The 12,026-nt window shown below is 47.6% G+C and overlaps 1 long non-coding RNA gene across 2 annotated transcripts in view; it reads right to left on the bottom strand.

Moving 5' to 3' along the window:
- LOC139363689 (uncharacterized) overlaps positions 1-12,026 on the bottom strand; it is a 66,331-nt gene that overhangs the window by 17,863 nt on the left and 36,442 nt on the right. For both annotated transcript variants that reach the window (XR_011624416.1, XR_011624417.1), the window contains exon 2: positions 2,383-2,522. This is a non-coding gene — a long non-coding RNA (uncharacterized lncRNA). The remainder of the gene's footprint in view (positions 1-2,382; positions 2,523-12,026) is intronic.

The raw sequence follows: 12,026 nt of genomic DNA, 5'->3' as shown, positions 1-12,026 counted from the left end.
GGGCCTAGGAACCTGAGCCTGGGGAGCCCCCGCAGCTGCTCCTGTCCCTACTGTGTCCTGGTGGGGCTCAGGGCTGAATGTGTGATCTGCACATCACTCTGCAGATCTGAAGTCAAAGTGAAGTCGCCTTCGCAGGCAGGAGAGGGAGCTGCCAAGTCAGGGTCTGGCTCAGACTCAGCCAACCACTATGTCCAGAGCTAGCCTGCTGAGGGGGGGTGTTGGGGAGCGGGGGCAGCCAGCCCAGGAGAGCTAACCTGGACCAAGGGGACCGGGTGCTGCCTGCCACCCACCCTCGCCAGGGCTGACAAAGCTAGAGTTGGCCACAGGGAGCTCCCCACGGTGCAGACAGGTCCCATCTGTGGGGCTAGCAGCTACCCAGGCTGCACACTCAGGCCTATGCCCAGGGAAGGGACCTGATAAGGAGTGAGAGGCTGGGGGAGAGGGGTGTGTGGAACTTTTGGTGGCAAACAGGCTCCTGTGACTGTCTTCCAGGAGAATGAAGAGGTAAGCGGGTGGGTCTGAATAGCCCCCTCGCCACACTTCCCAGGAACCACTGTGGCCAGACCTTGGCCGACGTGCACAGCCTCGGGACCCATCTGAGACGGCAGTTCTGCCCAGAATCCCAACCACTTCTCCCCTGTCTCCCCACCTCACCCTTGGGGGGCTTGAGTGGACACCTGACACCATGGGGGGGATATAGCCTTCTCCTGGGAAAAAGGTCTGTAGGGTTCTTACATGGGTGCACCCTGCACACTTGTGCACATGCACACACCTGTCTTCACATATGTGGACACGTGCACATGGGTGCATATCTTTTCCCACGGGTATGTTCAGGGACCTGACCAGAGGGTCGTCCAGTGGAGGACAGAGTTGAAGCCTAGGGCCTGCTGGCCTCGGAGGCTGCAGGGAGAGGAGACTCAGCCCTGCCTGGGCCTGGGTGTGGGCTCAGGATCCAGAACATCAGGCAGCAGAGTGGAAACGGGGCCCCTCCTGAGGTCCCACAAGGGGAATTTGGGGCCAGGTGGGGTGCAAGGCAGACATGCCAGCCTGCAACAGCCCAGGAGGCCTGGCCCTGGCTTCTCTTTGTCCCCAGGGAAAGGAAGGCCTGCACAGGGCTCTGCCTCCCTTTGACTCCCCTTAGTCATCTCTCTCTAATTTAAAGTATGTTTATGCTATTAATTTTTCAGCACACAATCTTAAATACCTACACGAAGAAAGTGCTGCTGTCATAATGCCATGTGAAAATTCTACCAGCAAAAAATTAAGTAAAAAGACTGCTAGTTGGCCGGGCATGGTGGCTCATGCCTGCAATCTCAGCACTTTGGGAGGCTGAGGGGGAGCAAATCACCTGAGGTAAGGAGTTCGAGACCAGCCTGGCCAACATGTTGAAACCCTGTTTCTTCTAAAAATATAAAAATTAGCCTGGCGTGTTGGCACACGCCTGTAATCCCAGCTACTACTAGGGAGGCTGAGGCAGGAGAATCACTTGAACTCAGGAGGCGGAGGTTGCAGTGAGCTCAGATGGCACCACCGCACTCCAGCCTGGGTGACAGAGCGAGACTGTCTCCAAAAAATATATATATATATATATATGTAATATATATATATAACATATATAATATATATAATGCTAGATGTATCATGATGAACATTTCTTTGTTCATGAGAATACAAAGTTTTTAAAAATTGCTTGAGGAAAAGGATAAATATAGGTTAGAGCCAGTTTCCAAATTTAGTTTCTTTAATTCATAACTTTCCAGAATTAGGAAGAAGGAAAACAAAACAGCTTTTAAATTGTAACTTTTTTTTTTTTTAGAAATTAGTATCAATTTTTAGAAACACCTAATTATAGTTCCAGTTATCTACTTCATTATGAAATGTGTGGGAATACTTCAAACCTAAAGGTTCCCATCTAGAGCATTCTTTCTTAAATCTTTTATGGAAAAGGCATTTTCTCTCACTAAGTAGCAAGACTAGGGTCTGAAATAGTATACTCAACATAATACTTTGTGATAATAGTTATATAATGTACAATACCTTTACACATTTTAGGGGCAAAGACATTTTTTGACTAACACATTTTAGCAGTATTTCGAGATTCTTCCATAACATTTGTCATTTCTGTGACAATAACATTATAGATAGGATTTATAAAATGAGTAACATGACAATAGCATTACTAGACGGGGTCTCTTAAAAGGAGTAACTCAATACCAAGTAAAGACAAACCTTCACTGAGTCTAATATAACCGTTAATAAACACTGTTGGAGCTATGGTCTGCCTACCATAACCTCCAAGCCATTCGTAAAAGGAAGGGGAATACAGAAAATTGAGTCTCTCTACTAGAAGGGCCACATTTGAGCAAATGTGTGTTTACTTACAACTTGTCCTAATGCAGAGCTGATCCCAGATCTCTGCCAGCGATGGGGGAGAAGAGCAAACACACTCCAGATGAGATTCTGTTCCAACTGTCTGGCTGACAGCCTTGTGGTGGGAATGAGAGACAGGCTGATAAAAGAGCCTGGGGGATAATTAATAGTGAAACATGAACCTCCGTGAGGCTGTACCCACCCCACGCTGAACTGAAGGAGGGAAGGGCCAGGCTGCACAAAGCCTTCCCGGGGCCATTGGCTGCTGGCCAAATGCACCCTTTACCCGGAAAGATGGGCTTTTGTTCAGAGTACGGGGTCTGTCCTGTTCGATTCACATCTGGACTCCTGGCGTGCTGTGGAGTAACTGTACTATGAACACAGCTATCGCCACTCACAGAACAGTGTACCAGGCTGTCTACATGTCCCCTTGACACTTCCAACTACCCCGGGAGGCAGGAAAGGTGATCATCATGGAGGAGGAACGTGTAGCTCCTAAGTGGGAGGTTCAGGCTTTGAACCCAGGACAGCCTGGCTCTTTGTGCTACATCCGGCTGCTCTCTGCAGACAGCTGCCCTGGAACTGGCTGGATAACAGGCCAGAGACGACATAGTTCGTGCCACACCAAACTGCAGCGCCACCTGCCTGAGCCTGCTTGGACTCTCTGCAAGGTGCTTTCATGGTGATTGAAGCTGGCGATGTGGCCATCACTCCCTTTGTGCAGATGGGACACTGACTCAGGCTGACTGGTGAAGTGACCCAGCCACGGTCACACAACTTACAAATGGTGGAGTTGAGATTCCATCCCTGGGAACTGGGGTCCTAAGCCAGGTGCTTAATGGTGAATTATTCCGTTCCACGGTGGTAGCTGTAGTGGACATCTGTTGGTTTTGCCTGGTGACAGCATCTGAATTTTCTTCAGGGAATCACACTCAGCACACACCCCCACCCACCACAACCCACGTGATTTGGGCGGAACTCATACGCCCTGTGGAGCCTAGGAGGAATGCAAAATGGAACAGGCCCTAACTTTTGAACTGGCAGAAGAGCAACTGGTTCATTCTAGGCTCTGCTGAGCTGCAGGGAGGGGGCCCCCATGTTCTCCAGCCACTTGAGCTCTGGAAAAAATAGCTGTCTGAAACTTGGCAGTTTTAGCCATACCTAATCCCAGGCCACAAGATGGAACAGGAACTCAGAGGTTACCCTGCTATGTGAGGTGGTTTAAAAAATAAATCATCAACTGGCCAGGTGCAGTGAGTGGCTCATGCCTGTAATCCCAACACTTTGGGAGGCTGCAGCAGGAGGATCACTTGAGTCCACGAGGTCAAGGCAAGCTATGATTGCGCCACTGCATTCCAGCCTGTGCAACAGCTGGATGCTGTCTCTTTTATTAAAAAAAAAAAAAAAAAGTCATCTGCACAGAGCAAGGAGAAAGGGAACAGAGCAATGCAAACATACAATGAAGTTTCAGAACAGGGAAAAAAGGCTGAACGCACAGACACACAGTGTTCTATCCACAGTCTTGGCTCCACTGCCTTCTAGAGGCTGCACAGGCACGAGCAGGCAGGTTTTCAGCAAGTTCCTGCCATGGAAGGAAGCACCTGTTGTCCAGTGAGGGAGGATCACAGGCGTCGAGCCACTGACAAGATGCCCTCCATCCCTGAACCACTGGCCTAGTTCAGCCTCTTTCATCTCTCCCTTGGACTTCTGCAACAGCCTCCTCACTGGTATTAATAAAATAACAAAACGATGCTCTACTGAATGCTGACGGCAGGCACTGTGCTGAGGGATTACACACGTGATCTCATGGAATTATTCCACATCCTTGGGAATTGAGTGGTATCTCATTTACAGATGAAAACTGAGGCTCATCCACACAGGTTAGGGATCTTACCCAAGGCCACATGGCTAACAACCAGTGGAAAAGGAGAGTGAGTGTCGTGGGAATGGAGTTTTGTTTTGTTCTGTTTCGTTTTTTGTTTTTGAAGGGGGAGAAGGAGATTCATTAAATGTTCCAAAATTGATTGTGGTATTAGTTGCACAACTCTGAATATGGTAAAATCCACAATTGTACAGCCTGTGCATTTGGTTATCTATTGCTGTAACACATTACCACACTTAGTAATTTCAAACAATACCAACTTACTATTTTACAGTCTGGAGATCAAAAGAAGTCCAAAATCATGCCAGGCGTGGTGGCTCACACCTGTAATCCCAACACTTTGGGGAGACCGAGGTGGGCAGATCACCTGAGGTCAGGAGCTCGAGACCATCCTGACCAACATGGTGAACCACATCTCTACTAAAAATACAAAAATTAGCTGGGCATTGTGGCGTGTGCCTGTAATCCCAGCTACTTGGGAGGCTGAGGTAGGAGAATCACTTGAACCCGGGAGTCAGAGGTTGCAATGAGCCAAGATCGCGCCACTGCACTCCAGCCTGGTGGCAGAGCAAGACTCCCTCTCAAAAACAAAAAATAACAACCAAAACGTCCAAAAAGAAGGTATTGGCAAGTATTTCCTTCTGAAAGTCCAGTGGAGAATCTGTTTCCTGCTTTTTCAGCTTCTGGAAGCTACCTACCTTCCATGACTCATGGCCCCTTCTTGCACCTTCAAAGTGCCTCATTTAGACTCTTTCAGTTCCAACATCGTATTTCCTTTTTCTCCCTTTCTCCCTCCTGCCTTCCTCTTATAAGACCCCTTCTGATTACAATAGGCCTGCATGAATGACCCAGGATAATTTCTGTCTCTCTAGATCCTTAACACATATTCAAGGCCATTTCTCCAGGTAAAGTAACATACAGGTTCCAGGGAGCAGGACATAGACATCTTTGGGATCCATTATTCAGCCTACCAGCATGTGTATTATATCTCAATAAAGCTGCTTATTTTTTCTGAATTAAGACTTGAAGGACACAGTCTGGAAAGATCAGATCTGTAAAAAGTTCAATGAGAATATAATGGAGTGTTCTAAGCAAGGGAGAGGTGGACTCTGTCTTGCTTTTTTATGAAACCACTCTCATATGAATTGTTACCATCTTCACACCAGACTCTGGGACCTTCACCTCTACCCTCAGTGCTCCAGTGAGGCCTGGCACAGGATAGGGGTTGAGTGACACTGAATAAATGAACCCTCTTGCCCTTAATGGGTTGTTTCCCTTCAGTTCACCAAGCTTTTTTTTTTTTTTTTTTTTTCTTTGAGTTGGAGTCTCGCTCTGTCACCCAGGCTGGAGTACAGTGGGGCAATCTCGGCTCACTGCAACCTCTACCTCCCCGGTTCAAGCAATTCTCCTGCCTCAGCTTCCCAGGTAGCTGGGACTACAGGCGCACACCACCATGACCAGCTAATTTTTGTATTTTTGGTAGACATGGGGTTTCACCACGTTGGCCAGGCTGGTCTCGAGCTCCTGGCCTCAAGTGATCCACCCACCTTGGCCTACCAAAGTGCTGGGATTACTGGCGCGTGCCACCATGCCCAGTCCAGTTCACCAAGCTAAAGCTTCTCTGTCTCCTAGCTTCTGCCCATCAGCAGTGTGACACCTTTCCCATAAAGAACCAGATGAATCCCAATGTTGAGAGTCAAAACTCCTAAGACCCTAAGCCTTTACATCTGTGTTCTGTCACATCTAGATGAGGCAGAAACAGTTGGGGTGCTGGACCCAGGTGCAGGGCATAACACAATGAAAGGAACATGGGGTTCAAATTGATGAACTGACCACTTGATCTTGGGCAAGCTCCCTAACCTCAGAACCTCAGTTTTCATCTGTACAATGGGCCCAAGGTACAGTGGCCTTATCTCCTCATCAAATGCCCAGCAGTCGGAGCTCAGGTATTTGGTCAATCCAACAAAAATTCCTTATTTTTTTGAGACAGAGTTTTGCTCTTGTCACCCAGGCTGGAATGCAATGGTGTGATCTCGGCTCACTGCAACCTCCACCTCCCGGGTACAAGCAATTCTCCTGCCTCAGCCTCCTGAGTAGCTGGGATTACAGGTGCCCACCACCACGCCCGGCTAATTTTTATATTTTTAGTAGAGATGGGATATCGCCACATTGGCCAGGATGGTCTCGAACTCCTGACCTCAGATGATCAACCCACCTCAGCCTCCCAAAGTGCTGGGATTACAGGTGTGAGCCACCATGCCTGGCCCAAAAATTCCTCCCTTCTACAAAGAGGGCAAGCCTCCTTTGTGCTACATGTTCAGTGAAGCACTTTAGCCACAATATTAGAGGAAATCAGTCCATCCTAAGTGGTCAGTAAATGATAGATCTGGTCAGTTCCCACCTGAACCCTACATTAGTGTATCATTTCAAGAGAGAAACTTTTCTCCAAATTGACCTATCCCCATTCTGGGTACAGCTGATGACCGGGTACAAACAGACCTGTGCCAGCTCACATTTCTTTTGGTCCTCAAGATGTCGGATGTTTAGACAGATTGCTGTGTCTGTGCCATGCCTGTATTACAGCAATCTTATCAGGAAGGTAAGAGTAAAAAAGGTGAGATTAGCAACTTGTTCTTGGCAAACCCAAGGTGGCCCAGAAAGCACTGTTCCCTTTAGATGTAACACCTCCCAAGAGTAATTACCAGAAGGGGACATTCCAGCCAGGTAAATTGTATCCAGTGGCTTTGTAACTTTGTAACTATGATACCCCTGGTCAGGTGGGCATGTTTTCTTCTCTAGTCTGCTGCTTATAAGGGGAGAAAACTAAGACACTGGATGTCTTGAAATTTAACAGATCATGGCTCCGTGTAAGCAAAAAAATTCAAACATACTAGTAAATGTGTAATTGTATGAATATTTTCAATTTAGTCTTCCTAAATGCTAACAAAGGGCCTTAGCTCTATACATGGGTATCAAACAGTCTTAAATATTCACTTTCTCCAAATCCCACCCCCTTTTTAAAGCTACAATATCTTCTTCACAACCCTATCTCCCTCTCTTTTAGACTCAGTGTGATTGTTGCTGAACCTAACGTGGGTCTGCTCTCCTGGTGCAATAAAACCAAACACTGACACCAGGACTGCAGTGAGAAAGTGAGGCTTTTGTTGCTGGATGCTGAGCAGGGAGAATCAGACAGCTCACATGTGACCAGGGCTTGTAAGGGTTTTTAAAGGCAGGGGGTAAATTTCAGGAAAGCGTAAGTCAATAGATGGAGGTTACGCATTGGTTTGGCCTCAAAAGGCTGGATACCCCAAAGCGGGAGCTTATAGGTCATAGGTTGATTCAAAGATTTCCTGACTTGTCATCAGTTAAGGAAGGGAAGATTTGTTTAAAAATGTGGGGTCAGCAGGCTGGGCGCAGTGTCTTACGCCTGTAATCCCAGCACTTTGGGAGGCCAAGGTGGGCAGACTGCCTAAGCTTAGGAGTTCGAGACCAGCCTGGGCAACATGCTGAAACCCCGTCTCTACTAAAATAAAATAAAAAAAATTAGCCTGGCGTGGTGGCGGGCGCCTGTAGTCCCAGCTACTCAGGAGGCTGAGGCAGAATTGCTTGAACCCAGAAGGCAGAGGTTGCAGTGAGCCAAGATCACGCCACTGCACTCCAGCCTGGGCAACAGAGCGAGACTCCGTCCCCCCACCAAAATAAAAAAAAAACTGGGGGTCAGCAGAAAATAATGTTAGCTCTGGCTTGTGGGTGGGACTTCCTCAGGCCCCTCAAGAAGAAATGTAGAACAAGGAATGGTGGTCTGAGTTCAGTCCTCTGGTCCCCCTCATCTGATTTCTGCATGCCAGTGGATCTGTCTGATGGGGGTCCAGGTTTCTGAAAAACAATTTGGATATATGTTACAGTGTTACCTTTCGTTTCTACAGGGAACCAGACACCTCCGATTCTAACTTCCTTGGCTGCTGTTTTAAGCTACGATTACCTTCTTGCTTTTCAAGTTGCTCATTTACTTCTTGGGGTGGCTAGGTACCTGGAATTTCCCTTGAAATAACTCAAGATGTTCCTTTATTTCCATGCTTGGGGGTGCCCAGGGACAGCGAAAGCCCCTTCCTAAGGTAGGAAGGTTATACAGCACACACATGGTATTAGCACCTCCATAACAAGAGCTGCTGTTTCCTGCACCCCCACAGTGTGCCAGGTATTTACACACAGCAACTCATGTAACCCTCCTAAGTCACACGACCATCAGGCACATCTTAAAGATAAGCAAAATCATGGAGGTGAAGTGATTTAGCCCAAGTCTCCCCAACAGCAATGGCAGGAAAGGATCTGAACCCAGGTATATCCGTCTCTTACCTACTCAGCCAGCCACGCTACCAGCCAGTCCAAACTGAAACCACCCAGAACCAGACACCCCTCCCTCCCTCTTCCCTCCAGTGCCATCTCCTACTGGCCTTGACCATCTTCACATCCAGGACACTGACGGCCACCACCTTGGCTTGGCTCCAAGCTGCAGCACCGCCCCTCACCTGTCGCCTGCCCTGCACTCACCTCTGCTCTACCCAAGGCCTGCACTGAGGCCACCCCCTCCCCATGCGACCCTTTCCCAGCAGGCTCAGCTAGCAGGAGCTTCGCCCTCCTCCTCTTCCACCTGTTCCTGTGTGGTCTGAGTTATGCTCCACTTGTTCACACACACTTATCCATCATGCGCCCAAACAGACTGCAAATGGAAAGCAGATCTCATATTTCTCCTCTGAACCTCCCACTGCACCCGGGGTGTGATGGATCCATAACCTCCCTTCACAGCACTCGCTCTGGAATGATGAACGTGGCTCGCCCGGCAGCAGCGGCATTGGAGCTGAGAAGGCTGACGGACCCGTGACAGGTCCCTGCACCAGCCCCTGTGCTCTCCCTGGGAGCTGCTCCACCTCAAGCAAGGAGAAGGCTTATTAAGCACCTCCCGTGTGCCAGGTGCTGTGCTGGACACTTTACGGACTGTATCTTGTTTAATCTTCCTAACGACCCAAGGAGAAGGGGATTCATCATCCTGGGTTAATGGATGAGCAAAATGGGTTCAGATAAATCACTGCTGGAGCCAGATTCAAATCTGATTCTGCCCAAGTATGAAGCCAGCATTATTTCCACTGCACCACAGTGTCAGAGAGAGAAGAAAAGACAATACACCTAGGTATCTCTGAGTTTGCAGCACACTCTATTCAACCTCTACTCCCTTCCTGAAGAGAGGACTTACCTTTTAAATCTGTCTGTGGGCTCTTTCTTCCAAAGCAGGAAGACATTTCATGGTCCCTTTTGTAACTAAAACCCTTAGGGAGTAGAAACAGGAAAAGGCTCAGGGCATTTCTACCCCATTGCTGGCCACTCTAAACTGGGCCAACCCACACATCACATCACCCCAACCAGATTCTTTCTCCTCCCTCATTCCCCCGCCAGCCCAGTCCCTGGGCCTCCCAGGACTGGCCTCTTCCTGATCCGTCTGTAGTACTCCACACCTCAGCCTCCTGCTGAGGGGGACCAAGCCAGCTCTGGGCTTAGCCTGTTCCTTGGATCCATGTGCCTCTGGCCAGGACTCCCTCCACCAGCCTCCCAACCCTCTGCCCATGGCCGTCTCCCAGGACTCCAGCTGCTCAGCGTCCCAACCACGCAGGTTAAGGTGGGGGAAACAAATCACAAGGCACACACATGCACCTCACAAGCTTCACATCTGGCATGATGAACAGGTTCATCCTGCCCTGGATTGCAAGCTACAAAGATACTTGGGTCTCAGCAAAAGATGGAGCAAGAATAAGAAATAGTTTGCACTACACACTTTCTGTTCTTCGGATGACACTATAATCTGAGCTATTTCTCAGCCTGGCTTGTAATAGCAATCAACATGAGCTTTTTCATACTAACCAGATTAGCCCATAGCTGACCGTACCACCCCACCTAGCTTACTAGTATTTTAAAAAAACTGTATGCTGTGCCTAGATTGACATTAATAATTGACCAGATATGAGTCTGGAGAAATTAGAGAACTGACCAAGCCATTGGGTCCTGGGTCTGAGTCACTGACACTTTCCTAGCAGAGCCCAACCCTCAAAGCTCTTTCCTGGCTACTCTCTAGGGCTGGTATCAAACCATCTAGGACTGTGTAGCCAAGGAAAGGAAGTGTGGGGCATGACTTTGAGAGTCAGCTGCCACAAGTGGGGACTTTCTGCTCTGGTATGTGTGCTAATAATTTTCCTGTTGCCAATTTCCATTGCTCTTTTAGTTAAAAGCAGTGAATCTCTTCTCATTTAAGTGACAACTGAGGAGGTTTGCTACTTTTGCTTTTCTATATCTGGAGAAGACAATACAAGAATCCATATGGATGGGAGAGGTTATAGATCAAATACTACTTGGACTAAACCCCTAAGCATTTGGTCACAATGCCAAAGGGCATATATACAGACATGAAGCAACAGCAACCATTCTGGTGGCAGATAACTGCAAAAGCAAGAACCAGTACATCCAAGTTTACTCTCACTGGCTGTTACATTAACCATGAGAATAAATGCTCTCCCAGGCAGCTGAAGAGCAGTATCTTGCCAACACAAAGTGGGAGCAGGTTGGTTTGCAACATTCTTCAGGGACTGTGCTCATCTCAGGGCAGGAGCAAAGCCAGTACTCTACAACTGAAGCCCTGGCTCCATCTCTCACTAACCTAGGCCAATAGTCAACCTCTCAGAGCCAAGGTTTACTCATCTGTAAAATGGGAAGAGTGATAGGTGCAGAAACAGAGCAACTCACTGCAATAGAACCCATATGGGCTTTTGGACAAACTTGGATGTGAAAGTTATCACTTACTGAGTAACCTTGAGTTACTTTATCTCCCTAAAGCCACACAATGATGCTAATAATCTAGTGTGGGAGAGGTCTGTGGTGAAAACTGGGTAGCAGCTCAGCTTAAATAAAGTGCTTATTACAATGCCAGGGATATAAGGCATGTGTATTAGGGTTCTCTAGAGGGACAGAAATAATAGGATAGTGGTTTATTAAGCAGTATTAACTCACATGATCACAAGGTCCCACAATAGGCCATCTGCAAGCTGAGGAGAAAGGAAGCCAGTCTGAATCCCAACACTGAAGAACTTGGAGTCCTACGTCTGAGGGCCAGAAGCGTCCAGCATGGGGGAGAGATGTAGGCTGGGAGGCTAGGCCAGTCTAGCCTTTTCACGTTTTTCTGACTGCTTTATATTCTGGCCACACTGGCAGCTGATTAGATGGCGCCCACCCAGGTTGAGGGTGGGTCTGCCTTTCCCAGCCCACTGACTCAAATGTTACTCTCCTTTGGCAACACCCCACAGACATCCCCAGGATCAATACTTTCACCCTTCAATCAAGTTGACACTCAGTATTAACCATCACAGCATGTCCAATAAATGAAAATGATCTATTAATACTGTGTTTCTGCTTACAATTTGCCTACAACATTGCTAACAACATTGTGTTGAGCATTTTGTATGATTTATCTTAAACTTGTTTTTGTTACACCAAGCAAGGGCCCACTGTCTGATGCACACAGAAGTTAATACCATGGCACCAGTTTTTAAGAAAAGAAAAAGCTTTATTGCAAGTTGTGAGGCAACTGAAAAACAACTCACATCTTTTATTACACAAAGTTGAACTGGATTGGGCTGGTTCTTTAAACTTTGTCTATCCCTCAAAAGATTTTTATAAAGATAAAACACACGAATATATCTATTTCTATGTGCAAATATAGTACATAAAA

The sequence above is a fragment of the Macaca nemestrina genome, chromosome 6 (assembly GCF_043159975.1).
Source record: "Macaca nemestrina isolate mMacNem1 chromosome 6, mMacNem.hap1, whole genome shotgun sequence".
Taxonomy (NCBI): Eukaryota; Metazoa; Chordata; class Mammalia; order Primates; family Cercopithecidae; genus Macaca; species Macaca nemestrina.
The sequence above is the reverse complement of the archived record's forward strand: the minus strand, read 5'-3'. Positions and strand labels throughout refer to the sequence as shown.